The 19939-nt window shown below is 50.6% G+C and overlaps 1 protein-coding gene across 1 annotated transcript in view; it reads left to right on the forward strand.

Moving 5' to 3' along the window:
• The window catches only part of HPCAL1 (hippocalcin like 1), a 116695-nt gene that overhangs the window by 80919 nt on the left and 15837 nt on the right, over positions 1-19939 (forward strand). The window contains exon 2 of the mRNA XM_043917063.1: positions 8287-8373. The gene's annotated coding sequence lies outside the window, so the exon portion shown is untranslated. The remainder of the gene's footprint in view (positions 1-8286; positions 8374-19939) is intronic.

Consider the following 19939-nt stretch of genomic DNA (forward strand, 5'->3'; position numbering starts at 1 on the left):
AGACTCCCCTAAAAGTCCAGATCCAGGATTACAAAACAAGCAACCTTCAGAATATATTTTGTTTGGTAGGCAGAATGGTTCTTAATCTTTGGAAGTATGACACCTTGATGCAGTACTTATTTGCTTGAGATAACCACAACAGTTCCCCACATTGTCACTTTCTAAGCTTGAAATGTGATACTGATACCCTGTTTTTAATACCATAAAACACAGTTCTTGTTGAGTTGCTCAGTCGTGTCCGCCAACTCTTTGAGACCCCATGGACTATATAGTCCACCAGGCTGCTCTGTCTGTGGGATAATCTAGGCAAAAATACTGGAGTGGGTTGTCATTTCCTTCTCCAGCCCAAACCCTTTCAGTTCAGTTCAGTCGCTCAGTCGTGTCTGACTCTTTGCGACCCCATGAACTGCAGCGTGCCAGGCCTCCGTGTCCATCACCAACTCCCGGAGTTTACCCAAACTCATGTCCATTGAGTTGGTGATGCCATCTAACCATCTCATCCTCTGTCATCCCCTTCTCCTCCTGCCTTCAGTCTTTCCCAGCATCAGGGTCTTTTCAAATGAGTCAGCTCTTTGCATCAGGTGGCCAAAATATTGGAGTTTCAGCTTCAACATCAGTCCTTCCAATGAACACCTAGGACTGATCTCCTTTAGGAGGGACTGGTTGGATCTCCTTGCAGTCCAAGGGACTCTCAAGAGTCTTCTCCAACACCACAGTTCAAAAGCATCAATTCTTCTGTGCTCAGCTTTCTTTATAGTCCAACTCTCACATCCATACATGACTACTGGAAAAACCATGGCCTCGACTAGATGGACCTTTGTTGACAAAGTAATGTCTCTGCTTTTTAATATGCTGTCTAGGTTGATCATAACTTTCCTTCTAAGGAGTAAGCATCTTTTAATTTCATGGCTGCAATTACCATCTGCAGTGATTTTGGAGCCCAAAAAAATAAAGTCTGACACTATTTCTACTGTTTCCCCATCTATTTGCCATGAAGTGATGGGACCAGATGCCATGATCTTAGTTTTCTGAACGTTGAGATTTAAGCCAACTTTTTCTCTCTCCTCTTTCACTTTCATCAAGAGGCTCTTTAGTTCTTCTTCACTTTCTGCCATAAGGGTGGTATCATCTGCATATCTGAGGTTATTGATATTTCTCCCGGCAATCTTGATTCCAGCTTGTGCTTCTTCCAGACCAGCGTTTCTCATGATGTACTCTGCATATAAGTTAAATAAGCAGGGTGACAATATACGGCCTTGACATACTCCTTTTCCTATTTGGAACCAGTCTGTTGTTCCATGTCCACTTCTAACTGTTGCTTCCTGACCTGCATATAGGTTTCTTAAGAGGCAGGTCAGGTGGTCTGGTATTCCCATTTCTTGAAGAATTTTCCACAGTTTACTGTGATCCACACAATCAAAGGCTTTGGCATAGTCAATAAAAAGAAATAGATGTTTCTCTGGAACTCTCTTGCTTTTTCAATGATCCAGCAGATGTTGGCAATTTGATCTCTGGTTCCTCTGCCTTTTCTAAAAGCAGCTTGAACATCTGGAAGTTCATGGTTCATGAATTGCTGAAGCCTGGCTTGGAGAATTTTGAGCATTACTTTACTAGCATGAAAGATGAGTGCAATTGTGCGGTAGTTCGAGCATTCTTTGGCATTGCCTTTCTTTGGGATTGGAACGAAAACTGACCATTTCCAGTCCTGTGGCCACTGCTGAGTTTTCCAAATTTGCTGTCATATTGAGTGCAGCACTTTCACAGCACCATCTTTGAGGATTTGAAATAGCTCAACTGGAATTCCATCACCTCCACCAGCTTTGTTCATAGTGATGCTTCCTAAGGCCCACTTGACTTCACATTCCAGGATGTCTGGCTCTAGGTGAGTGGTCACACCATCGTGATTATCTGGGTCGTGAAGATCTTTTTTGTATGTATAGGTTATACACATACTAAAGTGGGTACAATTTTGGCTACCACCTTTAGCTACCACATCTCATTCCCCTATCCACCTGTCCCCAGCCCTAAGACATCATTAGTCTACTTTCTGTCTCTATAGATTTCCTATTCTGGACATTTTCTATAACAGAATCATACAACATTTGTCCTTTTGTGCTGGTTTCACTTAGCATAATGTTTTCAAGTTTCATCCATATTGTAGCACACGTCAGTATTTCTTTTTATGGCTAAATGATATTACACTGTATGAAAATACCACATTTTGTTTATCCACTCATATAGTAATGAACGTTTGGGTTGTTTAATAATGGTGCTATGAACAAGTTTTTTTATGGACTTTTTTTATGGACGTTTGTTTTCGTTTCTCTTGGGTTTATTCCTAGGGGTGGAGTTTCTGGGTTGTATGATAACTGTATGTTCAGTCATTTGAGAAACTGCTAGATTATTTTCCAAAGTGGCTGCACCATTTACATTACCAACAGCAGTGGGATCCAATTTCTCCAAATCCTCACCAACACTTGCATGGATCTGACATTTTCTTTTCCAAAAATTTTAGTGAGTGTGAAATGATATCTCATTGTTTTTGCATTTTGCATTGCTTTTGATTTGCATTTCTCTAATAACTAACGATGTTGAACATCTTTTCTTTCATTTAAAAAATATTTATTTAATTTTGGCTGTGTTGGGTCTTTGTGGCTGCACACACTTGTCCCTAGTTCCAGCGAGCGGGGGCTACTCTCTCGCCTCAGCTAGTGGGGGCCAGTCGTGGCGCTCAGGCTTCTCACTGCAGTGGCTTTTCTTGTTGTGAGGCACAGGCTCTAGGGCTCGGGGCTTCAGTAGATGTGGCTCCTGGACTCTAGAGCACAGGCTCAGTAGTTGTGGGGCGCAGGCTTAGTTGCACCACAGCATGTGAGGTCTTCCTGGATCAGGAATGGAACTCACGTCTCCTACATTGCAAGGTGGATTCTCAATCACTGGACCACCAGGGAAGCCCCTGTAGTAAGTTTTTAAATTGAGAGCTGTGAGTTCTACTTTGTCTCTCTCTCTCTTTTTTTTTTTTTTTCAGAACTGTTTCAACTGTTCTGCCTCCTTTGAAGTTCCATATGAATTTTATCATCAGCCAAATACAAAGTAGTAAGCTGACATTCTGAGGGGGAACCTTAGAGTTAGTGTGGGGAGTGTTGCCATCTTAACAGTGTTAAGTCTTCTGATCTATGAACATGGGATATTTTCCCACTTATTTGGATCTTCTTAATTTTTTCCAACAATGTTTTGTAGTGTTCAGAGTACATTTTGCATTTCTTTTGTTAGATTTATTTTATAAATTTTAAAATAATTTTTGATGCAATTATTGCTAACAATTGTTCTCTTAATGAAGTTTGTTAACTTCTTTTTTTTTTTTTTTAATTTTTTATTAGTTGGAGGCTAATTACTTCACAACATTGCAGTGGGTTTTGTCATACATTGATATGAATCAGCCATAGATTTACATGTATTCCCCATCCCGATCCCCCCTCCCACCTCCCTCTCCACCCGATTCCTCTGGGTCTTCCCAGTGCACCAGGCCCGAGCACTTGTCTCATGCATCCCACCTGGGCTGGGGATCTGTTTCACCATAGATAGTATACATGCTGTTCTTTTGAAATATCCCACCCTCACATTCTCCCACATAGTTCAATAGTCTGTTCTGTATTTCTGTGTCTCTTTTTCTGTTTTGCATATAGGGTTATCGTTACCATCTTTCTAAATTCCATATATATGTGTTAGTATGCTGTAATGTTCTTTATCTTTCTGGCTTACTTCACTCTGTATAATGGGCTCCAGTTTCATCCATCTCATTAGGACTGGTTCAAATGAATTCTTTTTAACGGCTGAGTAATATTCCATGGTGTATATGTACCACAGCTTCCTTATCCATTCATCTGCTGATGGGCATCTAGGTTGCTTCCATGTCCTGGCTATTATAAACAGTGCTGCAATGAACATTGGGGTGCACGTGTCTCTTTCAGATCTGGTTTCCTCAGTGTGTATGCCCAGAAGTGGGATTGCTGGGTCATATGGCAGTTCTATTTCCAGTTTTTTAAGAAATCTCCACACTGTTTTCCATAACGGCTGTACTAGTTTGCATTCCCACCAACAGTGTAAGAGGGTTCCCTTTTCTCCACAGCCTCTCCAGCATTTATTGCTTGTAGACTTTTGGATAGCAGCCATCCTGACTGGCGTGTAATGGTACCTCATTGTGGTTTTGATTTGCATTTCTCTAATAATGAGTGATGTTGAGCATCTTTTCATGTGTTTGTTAGCCATCTGTATGTCTTCTTTGGAGAAATGTCTGTTTAGTTCTTTGGCCCATTTTTGAATTGGATCATTTATTTTTCTGGAATTGAGCTTCAAGAGTTGCTTGTATATTTTTGAGATTAATCCTTTGTCTGTTTCTTCATTTGCTATTATTTTCTCCCAATCTGAGGGCTGTCTTTTCACCTTACTTATAGTTTCCTTTGTAGTGCAAAAGCTTTTAAGTTTCATTAGGTCCCATTTGTTTGAAGTTTGTTAACTTCATTTTTGGATTTTTAATTGTCTGTATATAGAAATACACTTAACTTTTCTATGTTGATCATGTATCCAGCAACCTTGCTTAAATTATGTCATTAGTTCTATTACATTTTTTTAGTGGATTCCTTAGGATTTTCTGTATAAAAGATCATGTCATCTGCAAATAGAGATAATTTTACTTCTTTTCCAATTCAGATGCCTTGTATTTTTTTCTTGCCTAGTTGCCCTGGTTAGAACCTCTAGTATAATGTTGAATTAAAGTGACAGGAGTGGGCATCCTTGTCTCATTCCTGATCTAAGGGAAAAAGCATCTGGTATTTTTACCATTAAGTATGATGTTGGCTGTGAGTTTTTCACAGATATCCTCTGTCAGACTGAAGAAGTTTCCTTCTGTTCTTAGTTTTGAGTGTTCTTATCATGGAAGGATGTTGGATTTTGTCAAGTGCTTTTTCATCATCTGTTGAGATTAGCATGTGATTTTTGCTTTTTATTTTACCTTATGATGTACTACATTAATTGTTTTCAGATGGTAAACTATCCTTGCACTCCTGAGATAAATCCCAGTTGGTATGATGTATAAATCTTTTTATTATGTTACTGGATTTGCTATGCTGGGTTTTTGTTTGTTTGTTTGTTTGTTTGTTTTTTGAGGGCTTGTTTATTTTTCTTTTTATCCTTGTCCATTAGGGACATTGGTCTGTAGCTTTCTTCTCTTGTGGAGACTTTGTCTGGTTTTGCTATCAAGGTAGTACTAGCCTCATAGAATCAGTTGGGAAGTGTTCCCTCCTCTGTTTTTTGGAAGACTTTGTGAAGAATTGTTATTAATTCTTTAGATGTTTATAGAACTCAGCAGTGAGACCATCTGGGCCTGGTGGGGACTTTTCTTTGTGAGTAATTTCTTGGTTACTAATTCAGTCTCTTGCCTTATTAGAGGTATTTCAAACATCCTTCTTCTTGAGTCAGTTTCAGCAGTTTGTGTCTTTCAAGTTGGCTTAGATTCTTACAAGCGTGTTTTCAAGGCTTCTCTGTGCTCTTTTAGTCCTTGTTGACATCTATTGCATCTTCCTATGAGCAAGTATTTTCTATGTGTGTGCATTTGCTCACGGAATCTTTTAAGAGGTTGATGAACTAGGTAGGATTATCATCATCTCCATTTTACATCCTGGAAGACTGAGGCAGAGAGAAGGTAGATAATGGGTCACACAACTAGGAAACAGCAGAGCTAGGGTTTGAGCCCAAGCAGCCCAGCTACGGAGCCCTCTCTGCTCTCCCAGGGCCTTGCTCTGTGCTAGGAGCTGGGAGTACCAAGATGAGTCAAAGCTGGTCACAGCCTGAGTCACTCCCCCAGAGACCCCAGACCTAGGAGAGGGAGGTGCCTTGGGCATAAAGTGAACAAACGGCTGGGAGGTGAGGATGGGCCCCAGGAGAAAGGGACCCAGGTGAAGCGGGCCTTGAAGGAGGGTCCAGTGCAGGGGGTCTGTGGGGGTGAGTCAGGGAGTGTGCTCCCTCCCCAGGGCTTTTGTCTTCTCCCTCTCCGCTCTCCCAAGTGCTCAGAGAGAGGACAGGGCATCACAGCCCGTGCATGCTGGTGCCCCGCCTGGCAGGAGCTTGGAGCCCTAGGCTCGGGCCCAGGAGGTCTGTTTGAATCACCCAGGCATCCACAGTTTGTTCTTCTGGAGAGGAAGTGGCATGGCCATTTGTAAGACAATTGAGAGACAGAAATCAGGAGCAACCAGACATAACTCAACATAATTATTTCTGCATAATGACTTCTGCTCCTTGATTCCGTCTCCAGTGATGACTGTCATCTGTATCTGTCACAGGAAAGCTGGTGGCCGGGGAGCCCCTGTGGCTTAGCTGATAGAGCCAGTAGGAAATTTGCAATTTGAGTTAATGGAGTGTTCCCAAGCAGACTGGGAGCCAGAGGCCTCTGGGAGGATGGCTCCTCCTGCTGGGAAACCTGGGATCAGAGCTGGCCTAGCCTCCCCAAGGGATCCAGCCCGTCCACCATGTCACAGCTGGGGACACTGAGGATGGTGGGGGTCACAGGGCTCACCCCAGTCACAGGGTCGTGCGGCACAGAGGAGCACCTCTGCTGTCCCCACCCCGCAGAGCTCTTCCCAGGAGAGCTGGGGCGTGTCTGGTGAGAAAGGATGGTGTCCACCGGGACTAGGAAAGCTGTCACTGTCCCTGAGCTGATCCTTGAGCTTGATGTTCATGCAGGGCTGTCCCCCAGAGGGTAGAAATGGTGGGGCCTTTGTGCAGACTGACCTGCAGCCAGGGGAGGCCCCCCTGTGACATTAATTGTGCAGAGTGGCTGGCGGGCGCCACCCCCCCCACCACCACCCCCTGCAGGAGGACCACAGGCCCGGGGCACATATGATCCAACTCTGGAAAAGCAAAAGCCCCCTAACTGGAGGGACCCATGGCATTCCCACACTTCCTATAAGCTCCTGTGATTGACAAGGACATCTGGAAAGAGCAGAGCTAGGTTTTGGGGTGTGCATTTTGGACACCCCACTTGGCCATGTGTGACCTTGACATGCATCCCCAAATCTGTTTTGCTTCTCTGTAAACTGGGGGGTTAGAATGAACCCTCCCCGCCAGGGCCAATGGGAGGTCAAGATGATAAAACGACCATCAGACACATTGCTTCTAGCACATTCTGCTGCTGATTCCAACTTACTGGTTTTCACCAGGGAGGGCCCTTGACCCTGTCCAGGCTTTAATTTCTCTGAATGTCCAAGCAGGGCTCCAGAGTCATGAGATGGCTTAACTGAGATCATTGACGTGAACTTGCCTTTAGAAAAATAGGGGACGAAGCGAGCAGAGAGGGATTTTAGGGCAGGGAAGCTGCCTCATATGATATTAATATTATAACGTCGATGGTGAAGGACAAGGGAGCCTAGCATGCTGCTGTCCACGGCATCGCAAAGAGTCGGATACGACTGAGCAACCGAACAACAGGACATTATACATTTGTTCAAACCCACAGAATGTACACCACCAGGAACGAGCTCCTGTGAGCTGTGGCTTGGGGGCAGTGACAGGTATCCGTGTAGGTCCACCAGTTGTAACAAAGGTACCCCAGTCTGCAGAGGGAGGATGGTGAATGTGAGGAGGGTTGTGTCTGGGGACAAGGAGTAAGTGGGAACACTGTACTTTCTGCTCTGCTTTGCTGCGAACAAAAAAACTGCTCTAAAAAATAAAGTCTATTAAGAGTGTTACATGTAGGTATATACTGGTGTATATGTGTATATATAAAGTACGTCAGTGACCTCCAGTAAGCATTTCTGGTGGGGAGGTGCTTTGCGTTTGCACTCCAGGCCTTGAATCCTAGCAGTGAGTGTCAGCGATGCAACGGGCATATGAAGCCCTGTGTTGCTGAAGCAGGGTAGAATTCCGGCTGAGCACAAGTGCACTGTGCTTGCAGTCATGTCCATGGGATGCATTCGGGGGCACTCATTTCTCAAACATGGATTATTTATTGAGCGCCTGCTGCATGCAAGCTCTGAGCCAGGCACCGGCTACCCAGAAATGAAGGCACAGACTCTCTGCCCTTGTGGAGCTCACAGTCAGCTCAGGGGAGATGCAGCCCTCATTCTGCAGGGGTGAGGGGTGCCCTGCCAGCACCCAAGGAAGAAGAGGACCTTGTATTACAAGAGGATCATGGGGAAATGTGTGTAGATTGTACGGAAGCGACTGGCGAGGAAGTCCGTGGGCTCTGGGTCCGGGTGGCCCTGCTGCACATGACCGGTCTGTCCTCTCTTCCAGGGCATGGTCTAGCAGCCTGGGCCAGGACGTGGAAGTAGCCTCCGAGGTTCTGACCCCTGCTTTCTCTCCACTTCTGCTCAGCCTTGGGTAAGTGCTCCAGTGCGGGGGGTGGCTGGTGAGATGGGGTGAGGACAGGGCGCCTGGGGGCCTCTACCTCTCTGTGGGGTCCTGTCCTCCATGTGCCGGCGTGTGGGGACTTGACCCAGCTCAGTGGAAAGAATGGGGAAGGCTTTAGGGGGGCAGTCTGCCCAGCACCTCCATGAGGGCGCAATCTCACCCCCACATCCCGTGGGTGGGGCCTTCCTGCCTCTCTTGTTTGGACACCAGGGTGTGGACTTCCTGAGGGAGGGGTGTTTCTCCTGCTGCCCTGTCTTTCCTTCTTTCACCTTCCCTGCTCACCCAGTGAAAGCACTCGCCGTTGTGGGCCAAGAGACCCAGGGTGAGGGTCTGGGGACAGACTTCAGAGTGGGCCTCTGGGCTTTTCTCCCCAAAGAAAACAGACACAGCTCCATGTGGAAGCAGACACAGCTGCTTTCGTTGGTCCGATCTTTCACCAGCCCTGTTAGAGCTGGGAAATGGGGAGGGGGCAGGAGCTGGCTTTGGCTACTTGGACATCACCTGTGTACAGAGGCCCAGTTGGAGGCTGGTGGGTGGGCACAGGGGCACAGGGGGTGGTGTCTGGCCAGGTTGGGTCCTCCTGAGGCTAGTGGCTGGGTGTCAGGAGCTGGAGGTGGAGGGGTCCAAAGAGGGCAGAGGAGGTGGTCCCTGGTGTCTCCTTCCATCCCGAGGCCCCCTGGGTATTTCACTTCTCACCCAGCAAAGACTCAGTAACCCTTACCTCCCACCCCTGAGAGATCAGAAACTCTGGGAGGCAGGTGGCACCTCTGACAATGAATGTCCTTGGTCAGGATGTCCTGGACCAAGTGATGGGAAGTGGGAGGACCCCTTCTCTCTGCTCCTGTCCCTTTGGTGAGGGACAGGAGGGCCTGTCATCCCAATCCTCCATCTCTATCCACCTGCTGCAGGTACCTGAGTGCTAAGGCTGCGGATCCCAGCCTCCTGCCAGCAATCACTCATTCATCCCCTCAACAAAATATGTACTGATCACTCACATTAGCGCCTCCAGGCTCTGGGCTTCCAGTGGAGAACTGACTTGAATAAAACCTGGCCCCAGGGACTCCGTATTCTAGTTTAGGGGAGAGAGAGAATTCAGTAAAATACAGAGAAAAAAATAAAATAGGAAAGGGGATAAAAATGTGTGTTGGGGTGACAGTTTTTTTTTGGGGGGGGTGACAGTTTTGAACAGAGGAGTTAGAGAAGGCCTCACTGAGAAGTGCCCTGAGCCTAGATCAGTGGAGTTGAGGGAGCCGTTTGGTATCAGAGGAAGAGCCAGTGCAAAGGGCCTGTGGCAGTAGCACGTCTGAGGGTTTGGGGGCAGCAAAGAGATCCATGTCACCAGAGGGGGTGCACAAGAAAGGGGAGAAGGGATGGGCCAGACACCTGGTGGGGGTGTAGTTCATGCATGAGTGGGACACTCACAACACGAGCCCAACAAGGAGAAGCATCTCAGTGCAGTCGAGACCACCCCGCACGGGGAGCCCGTCACTCACTTCACAGGTAATTGTTGCTCACAGAGACTTAAGCCCTGCTCTAAAGATGCTGGATGAACAGGGACATGGAGACAGGGCTTCTGCAGGACAAGAGGCCAGGAGAGCAAGGCCGCAGGCTGACCTCTCCTCTGGATGCCGTCCACCTGGCTGTCCTGACGTGGCCTCAGAGTGGAAACTGCGGTGGCTTCGAGGCAGGGCACCTGGAAAGGGAAATCCTTCCTAGGTTGTATGTTGAGGGTTATTTTTAGAGTGACCAGCGATGACTTTGCAATATCACTTCCTGTGGGCGTCCCCTCCAACCCTCAACCACAGGGACGGGTCCTGCATGACAGGCCTTGTGGGCAGATGTGTGCTCACATGTGCATACACACACATGCACACGCTGTGGTGCACACAGGTTGGCATTCTCATCCACTGCACAGTCAGTGGAGGGATGGGCACCGTGTCCTGGCCCGCCTGCAGGATGGTGACCCCCGGGTCAGGGACTCGCTGTCTTCAACATCCCTGAGCTTCTGCTCCAGGTAGGCTCTGCACGAGATGCTGCGTGCATGCCGAGAGAGGGAGGCCCGGCCCCAGGCTCACACTTGCTCAGGAAGGAGGAAGGCAGGGGTCAAAGGAAGGGCACCTGCTGGTCCGTCTTTGCTCAACCCCCAAGGGGTGGGACAGAGAGAGAGAGGTTCCGTAATGCACAAACGAAGGATGAAGTGATGTCCCCAAGGTCTCGCTGCCTGCTGGCCCCTGGCCAGGCGCCTGAGCCAGGTCTGAGCCCACCTGGACTCTCCCCCTGGGTCATCCACCTCTCGCATCGGGCCCTCACTTATCCTCCTCCCTTCACATCCAGCCCAGGCCCAGGCCCAGGCCCAGGCCCATGGCCATGATTTCTGGGACAGCCTGCATTTCACATTTCCTGTCCTGTGGACCCCTCAAATTTCCTTGGATTGGTCAGACCCCGGGGCACGTTGGTCGCTTAGCAACACCCACGTCACAGGGTGGCTATTCCTAGGACCTCAGAGGGTCTCCAGGAAACTGGCTCCTTCATGGATGTCACAGAATATCGGGGTCAGAGGGGCTCTGATGTGCAATGTGGAGACCTTAAGGGGCCAGGAAGATGGGCTCTTGGGCACGCTGAACAGCACACCGAGGCTGCAGATGCCCCGAACTGCTAGGCCTGCAGAGGATCTGGGGCTGCCTGCCAGGGGCACCCTTGCCCTCGTCACCTGCTTTTTCACCCTCTTTCCTTGCTTCCTCTCACCAGCTACACCTCTGCCCTGTGCTTTAGATGTTGAGCTAATCGGCTGTGGGATTATTGCTAGCCACGCCCTGAGAAACTGAAACTCAGTTCTAGGTCTTTGGGGAAAAGAGTTGGGGAAGGACCAGAGCTACAAGCCTGGAATGCCACCTTCCTTCCCTCCCCTTTCTGTCCCCACCTCCTCCAGCACCATGCTTGGCTCAGAGTACGGACTAACTCAGGGTAAGGAAGGAAAGAGGGATTCATACCTTCCTTCCTTCCCAGCTAGAGTGGAAGCACTTTGGGGGCACCTTGTACATTTCTGTATCCCCAACACCTCACCAACACTTCACCAGGGGTTTCCCAGGTGGTGCTAAGTGGTAAAGAACCCACTTGCCAATGCAGGGGACATAGGAGATGGGAGTTCAGTTCTTGGGTCGGGAAGATCCCCTGGAGGAGGGCATAGCAACCCACTCCAGTATTCTTGCCTGGACAATCCCAGGGATAGAGGAGCCTGCTGTCCATAGGGTCAAACAGAGTCAGACACAACTCACTACCTATCACGCACACACCTCTTAACCATGATCCCTACTCAGTAGGTGCTCTGTTAATGTGTGTTGACCGACACCTTCTGTGCGAGTTTGTACTTTGGTGCCAGCTCTCCCTGCAGAAACTTTGGCTTCTGGTGCTGTGATTTAAGGAATAAAAATGGGAAAGGGCAGTGTTTAGGAGCTATCTTTACTCAGATTGTCATACTTGATGACAACTCAAGACTGTAGCCCTGGGGCCACCAGGAGGCAGCTGGCATGTCACCACTGGTGTACCCAGCATCTTGGCCAGGCTGATGCCACTTTTTGGGAGAATGACTTACTGTTTTTTATTTCTCTCCAAAGACATTAAACATGAATCAAATGACAGATGAGATGATTCACTGGAAGTTTTCTTCCAAGTTTCAAAACACACACACATACAAAACGGGACTGGTGTGCTGAACTGTATGTAAGTGAAGCCAGATGGCATTAGGCTGGAGCCCTGCCTCCAGGGGCTCTGCTGTGGGTAGCACCTCGCAGAGGGGGACCTCGCCCTGAGGTCGAAGCCCTGTATCAACCATTGCAAAACCCCAGAAGGCCAGGGGTGTCTCAAAAACTCCTCAAGTCTAATGTTCATCATGACATTGCTTCCGTTTCTACCCAAGATATCTTAGGATGTGACCAATCCTCATTCATCTGGGGCACAGGAATTCACAGTTTGGAAAGGGTTCATTTGGGGCCCATGGATTGAGAATTGAGTCGTGGCTCAGGTGGGAACCCGGCAGAAATGAGCCTTCTCCCACCTGCAGGGAGAAAAGTGAATGCATCTGTCAACCAGGATCCTGGGGAGAGGGATACACACTGTCACCGGGTGGGTGAACTTCTCTGGTGCTGTCCAGGCTCCCACTGGCAGTAGATTCCAAGCCGTTTTTGAGGGTAGAACGTGCCTCGGGGGCCACGTTGTCCAAACTCATATTTTTCAGATGAGGAAAGTAAAGCTGTGAGGCATGTGACTTACCCAAGACTGCCCAGGCATCCCAACCCCACCCTTGTGGGGGAAGGACAGCAGTGCTAGTGACAACTGATTCCTGTCTGCTCACTGAGAACACCCTTCATCTCCCTCAGGGTTCTCCCACATTCCCACCTTTACCATTTGCCTGAGAAAGAATGCAGAGGCAGTTTTTCAAGTATTTTTTGACTCAGACTTTACCAATTTGAAGGACTTCCCTAGTGGCTCAGACGGTAAAGTGTCTGTCTACAATGCTGGATACCTGGGTTCAATCCCTGGGTCGGGAAGATCCCCTGGAGAAAGAAATGGCAACCCACTCCAGTACTCTTGCTTGGAAAATCCCATGGATGGAGGACCCTGGTGGGCTACAGTCCACGGAGTCAGACATGGCTGAGCAACTTCACTTTTTCTTTCACTTTACCAATTTGAACTGCCCTTCAGGTCATTAGTCCGAATTCCGACTTCTCAGCGTTGACGGTATCTTTTCTTCTGTCCCCAGCTGCCTGTCCTCCCCGCACCCTACATTTGTTAATCTATCCATTTGCTCCTCACTGTCCTCCACCTCTCTGTATTGCTTTATGATGTTCTGTACTGCCCAGTACCGATGTGTTGTTAGGCCGCTGGTCACCCAGGCAGGTGCCTGGGGAGGTAACAGGCCCAGCTGTGGAGCAGGGATGGGGCGCTTGCTGGTGGTCTCCCCAGAAGCTCGGGCCAAGAGTTGCTGAAGTCACAATGCCGCCCAGGCTCCCTGCACCACCACCCCCAGATAAGGCCCTGCCCACCTCCCTGGTCGTGTGCCTCCAGCCACACCACACAGTTTTGCACACTCACGTCTCCCTGCACACCGACGCCCTCTGGGATGTCGCCCCAGCCCTTCTCTACCGCCTGGACCCACCCACAGCAGAGCTCGGCTCCCGTGTGGCTCACGAGTCACACCTTCGGGTCCTGGTGCATAAAGTGTGTGCCAGCCCAGGAAGCGTGTGAATTGGCTGTGGCGTGAATGAAAGAATGGAAAGTGTGGCCCACACTGGGTTCCCCAAGGTAACTGAACTCCCAGGGGGAAATCCTGGTCATTGCATACACTGTTGTGTTGGGAAGGCCTTCTCCCCCGAGAGTACCCCACCCCGCACCAGACCTGGCTTCTCTCCCACTGGGAGCCAGACAACAGACTGAGGCTTCCAGGCAGCGAGTGGTGGGGACCGCAGCAGTGTGGAGGAAAGGGGCATGCAGAGTGTGTGTGTGTGTGTCTGTGCATGGTGTATATGTGTGTGTGTGCTGTATGTGTATGCTGTGGGGGGGGTTGTGTGTGAAATGTGTGTGGTGAGGGCAGAACAATGTGTGTGTGTGTCTGTGTGGTGTATGTGTATGGTGTGTGTGGGGGTATTGTGTGGGGGATGTCTGCGTGACATGTGTGTGGTATGTGCAGTATGGTGTGTGTGTGTGTGTGTATGGTGTGGGGTAGTATTGTGTGGGAGGTGTCTGCGTAATATGTGTGTGGTGTGTGTGTGTGGTGTATGCAGTATGGTGTGTGTGTATGTGTATGGTATGGGGGGGTGTTGTGTGAGGGGGGGTGTGTGTAGTGTGTGCAGTATGGTGTGTGTGTGTGTATGGTGTGCGGTGGTATTGTGTGGGGTATGTGTGTGTGACATGTGTGCTGTGTCCAGTAGGATATGTGTGTGTGTGGTATATGTGTATGGTGTCAGGTGGTATTATGTGGGGCGTGTATGTGACGTGTGTGGTATTTGCAGTAGGGTGTGTGTATGTGGTGGTGTGTGTGGGGTGTGTGTGACGTGTGTGGTGTGTGCAGTAGGGTGTGTGTGTGTGTGTGGTGTATGTGTATGGTGTAGGGTGGTATTGTGTGTGTGGGTGTGTGTGGTGTGTGCAGTAGGGTGTGTGTGTGTGTATATGGTGTAGGGTGGTATTGTGTGTGGGGGGTGTGTGTGACATGTGTGGTGTGTGCAGTAGGGTGTGTGTGTGTGTGTGTGTGTGTGGTGTAGGGTGGTATTGTGTGTGGGGGTGTGTGTGTGGTGTGTGCAGTAGGGTGTGTGTGTGTGTGGTGTATGTGTATGGTGTAGGGTGGTATTGTGTGTGGGGGTGTGTGTGGTGTGTGCAGTAGGGTGTGTGTGTGTGTGTATGATGTAGGGTGGTATTGTGTGTGGGGGGTGTGTGTGTGGTGTGTGCAGTAGGGTGTGTGTGTGTGTGGTGTATGTGTATGGTGTAGGGTGGTATTGTGTGTGTGTGTGTGTGGTGTATGTGTATGATGTAGGGTGGTATTGTGTGTGGTGTATGTGTATGATGTAGGGTGGTATTGTGTGTGGGGGGTGTGTGTGCACAGGTGTGTCCCAGGCCCACCCTGCCCACACAGATCTGAGCGGCCAGCCCCCGGGAACGCTGGGGTTGCTCCGGGCTGGTCTTCAGTCCCTGGGAAGCTCCCTGACCTTCAGGAGCCTGTCCTGAGCGTCCACAGGATCCTCAAGCCCGTTGAAGTGGACCTGAACCGGCTAGAAGCCACAGGAGACACCTTGCAGTTGGACAGGCCCCTCTCTCCTGGGGATGGGCCTTCGTGGTGTCCACTGTCATGCTGAGGGCTTCCCAGGTGGCGCTGGCGGTAGAGAACCCGCCTGCTAATGCAGGAGACAGGAGAGATGTGCGTTTGATCCCTGGGTCGGGAAGATCCCCTGGGGGAGGGCGTGGCCACCCACTCCAGTATTCTGGCCTGGAGAATCGCTTGGACCGAGGAGCCTGGGGGGCTACAGTCCCTGGGGTCGCAAAGAGTCAGACCCGACTGAGTGACTTAGTGCGAGCTCACTGTTGTGCTGATCCCGGGGGGCTTCGACTGGAGCCCAGTTTGCCCTGGCAGTGTGAGCCAGGGGTCCGCACTGTTGCAGGGCTGGGTTCTCCTGTCCTCTTCCCTCATTTTCTTCTTGAAGAACAGGGGTTGGAATTTCACTGGCCCTGCCCCCCTGCTAGATGTATTGAGCCCCCAGGATCCCAGGCCCTCTGCCCACCCTGGTGTGTGCCGAGCGTGCAATGGAGAAGGTCTGCTGGAAAGTGTGGACCCGCCCCTGAGCCTGGCTCAGTCTGATACTGTGATTTAAGCTCATCAAGCACTTTGCCCATTTCTTTTATCATAAAAGTTGTGATAGAACTTCCGTATATTTGTCTGGTGCTTCACATTTGTCAAAGCCCTTTCACAGCCTTCATTTCCCTTGATCCTCACCACCACGCTGTGAAATCAACAGGCTGAGACCGTCCTTCCCATTTACAGCCAAGGAAACTGAGGTCCAGGGAAGCTAAGAGACAGCCAAGACCAGAAGGCTAGAGAGGGGGCCCTGGGAGGAGACTCAGGCTGGCCATTTACGGCCCAGTGGAGGAGGTCCCTTCTATACACAGTCCCCATCCCGACTCAGCTCCCCGAAACTAGCCTTGGTCCCATTTAACAGAGGAGCAAACAGAGACTTCGTCTGGAGCCTTGAGACAGGGGACTGCCTGATTCCAGGACCCAGCCCAGCGTGTTCCCTGAGAGCTGCCAGTCATCAAGGCTGCAGGGTGTGGGCCAGCTGGCCAGGACTCTCGCTTCCTCTCCTGCGGGGAGGATGTTGCCTTGCGGGAGGACTGCAGCTCACGTCCGGCTTGGAGCACTGGAGTGGAATTGCAGACTCACTCTGCCGCCTGCCTGCAGGTCTTTCCCACGCAGGCTTGGTTTACATGAGTCACTGCACAGCCGGCCAGGCCCAGGCAGCCGGGAGGAATTTACTCCACAATGTGAGGGTGCTGGTGGCTCAAACCTCCATGCGTAATAAGCCAACTGGGATGAGGGCCCCCCCACCCCCGGCTGTGAACTCTGCCCCCCAGGGCTGACCGAAGAAGGAGCAGATCTCTCAAGGAGCTGGTGTGGGGGCTTCTGAAGTCTCAGACCAGCTCCTGCCTCCAGCCAGCGGTGTCCAGTCTGCTGTGGCCTCTTAGGTTTCCTTCAAAAGAGTGTTAACTTGCGGCCGGCTCTGGGTCCCCGAGAAGGAGATGCCCTGTGATTCATGCGTTTGTTTGTTTCAACCTCAGAGCTTTTGTTGTTGGATCAAACAAGGGTAGAGCCCTGAGTCCCAGGCTAGATTCATTCTGAGCATTTTCAGGGGGTGTGGGCATTTGCTGGGGAGGGTTGGGGGGCCTTACCAGCACCCCCTTCCTGTTGCTCCCTGTGACCCCCTCCTCTGCCGTCTGCACGGCGTTCCTGGCACTCTGCAGTCAGGCTCACCACTCCCGTCCGGGGCTCAGTGGTGTGGGGTGGGTTCCCTCCCGGGCCCCTCGCCCTGGCAAACCCCCTTCCCTTTGCCCGCCCACCTGGAGCACTCCTGGTCCCTTGTAAGCAAGCCTCACTCGACACCTTATCCTTGTCGTGGGTGTGCTGGAAGGCATAGGGGCACCCGGGAAGGGTCCCTGCATCTCATTAATCCGGGCGTTTCCACGCCCGGCACAGAAGGGGCCTCAGGAACGTTTGTGGGCCAAAGGGAACAGATTTCCTCCCCACATCAGCCTGGAGTTCGGGGATGTGCCCCGCCTCCTAGCTTCACAGTTGCCTTCAAACGAGGCTTCAGCTGGGGCAGAGGAAGCCCTGGGCTCTGGGGACTCCACACGTTGACCCCCACCAGGCTCGCTCAGGCCTGCCTCTCACCAGGCTGCTGGCTGTGCCCTGGCCCGGCCTCTGGCTTCCTCTGCAGACACCTGGACCTCACCTCTGGCTGGACGCGTGGGGATGGACAACAACCACCTTAAGGAAAATCACAGGGTCTTGGTTTTGGTCCTGCCTCAAGCCCTCTTCCTGTGCGTCAGCGAGTCTGTGGAGGGAGGCTCACCCTCCGGGCCATTTCCTCTTCCTCTCCCTATCCTGTTCTTCCCCCAGAGGCTCATTTATGTCTGATCCACCAACCTGCCTTCCTTCCCTGGGGAAGCAGCTCAAAGCACTTGTCCCCTGAAGATTCAAGTAGCCGTGACCTTGGCTCCAGGGAGAGGCCGTGCCAGGCAGAGGACTGCATAGCTGGGGTGTGTTCACGGGGGAGGGAGGAGATGGCACCAGCCCGGTGAGTGGACTTTGAGTCTGACACCTCCAGGCCCCCTCTTCTGCTGCAGCTGGTGCTGTGCTGGTAGATGGAACTTTCCAGAGCACCATGTCTGAATTCCAGAATGTCCCTTCTTAGAGCTTGAAGTCATCCATATCCCTGATGTTGTTGTGTCTGACTCTTTCTGACCCTATGGTCTGTAGCCCGCCAGGCTCCTCTGTCCACAGGATTCTCCAGGCAAGAATACTGCAGTGGTTGCCATGCCCTCCTCCAGAGGATCTTCCCAACGGGAAGGGATTGAACCGAGTCTCTTACGTCTCTTGCATTGGCAGGCGGGTTCTTTACCGCTAGCGCCCCCTGGGAAGCCCAGGTACAGAGTCCCAAACTGTTAGAGCAACGGGGTCCTAGAGGAAACCCATTCACTTATTCATCTATTCATTCATTTGGGCACTGTGCTAAGCCCTTGGTCACATAGCATTATTTCAGATGTTTTTACTGAGCCCTGGTTGTGTGCCCTGTTCTGGGCACTGTGGAGATGTAGCAGTGAACAGAAGCAGGGGTCAACCATGTATCAATACAGTACCAAGTAGTGGGAATGGCCTTGGAAAGGGGCCAGGGTGAGGGCAGATGCTACTCGAGATGGTTTCCCTGGAGGAGGTTCCCCCAAGAAGACTTGAGCAAAGACGTGAACACTGAGGAGTGTGCCCTGCAGATACTGACAGGAAGGAAGGGCAGCCCGGGTAGCGGTGACCGTTGTTCAGGTGCCCAGTCATGTCTGACTCTTTGTGACCCCATGGACTTGGCTTCCCTGTCCTTGGGGAACTACAGAATCAAAGACCTTGGGGCTAGAACATGCTAGCGTGTTCTCCTACTGGCATAAGCGAGGTATATACTCCTTCCTCAAGGAACTCACAGTCTAATGAAGGAAAAACATAAGGAAATGATGTACTAAAAGTTGAGGTCACAAGAGAAATAGGTTTAAAAATGCTACTGGAATACAAAAGGAAGAACAACCGATAGCGGGGTTGGAAAATGCATCCATGAGTAGGTGGCATTTGAGTTGGGCTTTGGTGGATGAATAGGAGTTTGCTGGGCAGCTGAGGCAAGCGGCCACACGGATGAACAGGTGACTTCAGGGGCACAAGGTATTCAGGGAAGGCTACACAGCTCCTCTTCCTGTTGAGTGAGTGGTTCTTCAAGGGAAAGAACATCCTCTTGGGGAGTCTCCTTTCCTTTTCTCCACCTCTTCTTTCCCCCAGCCTCACAGAGGGCATGTCAACTTCAGGAAAGTGGAAGGGGAGAGTGGCTCAGATAGGGAGGAGATTTCTCTGCCTTGCTTGGCCAGCCTGCCTCTTTCCTTCCTTCTTTCCTCTCTCTTTTCCCCTCTTCCTTCCCTCCTTTTATATATTTTAAAAAATATTTATTATTCCTTTATCTGGCTGCGCTGGGTCCTAGTTGCAGCATACAGGATCTTCCATCTTTGTTGCAGCATGTAGGATTTAGTTCCCTGACCGGGGATCAAACCTGGGCCCTCTGCACTGGGAGCGTGGAGTTTTAGCCATGGGACCACCAGGGAAGTCCCTCTTTTATATATTTTTTTAAGCTTTGGGAGGTCTTGGGATTTTAAGCCGCTGGGGTGGGTCCAGGAGTCAGGAGGACTCTCAGTTAGATTTCTCAACCAAGGTCACTGCCTGGAGCCCAACCAGCTGGTGAAGCTCTGATGCAATAGGCTTTCAGGAAGCCTCCGGAAACAGGCTCCCCAAGGCCTGTGGTCTGAATTTAGATTTAGGTACACCCAGGAACCGCCGGCTCTAGAAGTGTTACTGACCCCCTCGTCCCCCAGCTCTCACCAGGGCTTTGCGGTCTCTCTCAGAGGAGGAGGAGGAATGCCTTGTCTCTTCAGCCCCTCCTCCCGTCCTTACCCGTAGCTGGGACTAGACCTAGGTCTTCACTGCAGCTGATCTCTGGCAAAATTCTTGAAGCTGCTGAAAATAGAAACTCGTGGGACTCACCTGTAATTATGACATGCAAAACACCATTATCTTTCACTCATGGGCACCAAGGAGTGAAATAAACACAGACCACCTCTCCCAGCTGGGTTGCAGTTAACAGTGGGCCTGCAGTCGAGGTGCTAATGAACTTGGTGGCCCCCTAAACCTTGCCCCAAGGATGTACCCAGTGCTGAGCAGTTACTAGAAATAAAACACAAGCCACCTACACAA

The sequence above is a fragment of the Cervus elaphus genome, chromosome 11, assembly GCF_910594005.1.
Source record: "Cervus elaphus chromosome 11, mCerEla1.1, whole genome shotgun sequence".
NCBI lineage: Eukaryota > Metazoa > Chordata > Mammalia > Artiodactyla > Cervidae > Cervus > Cervus elaphus.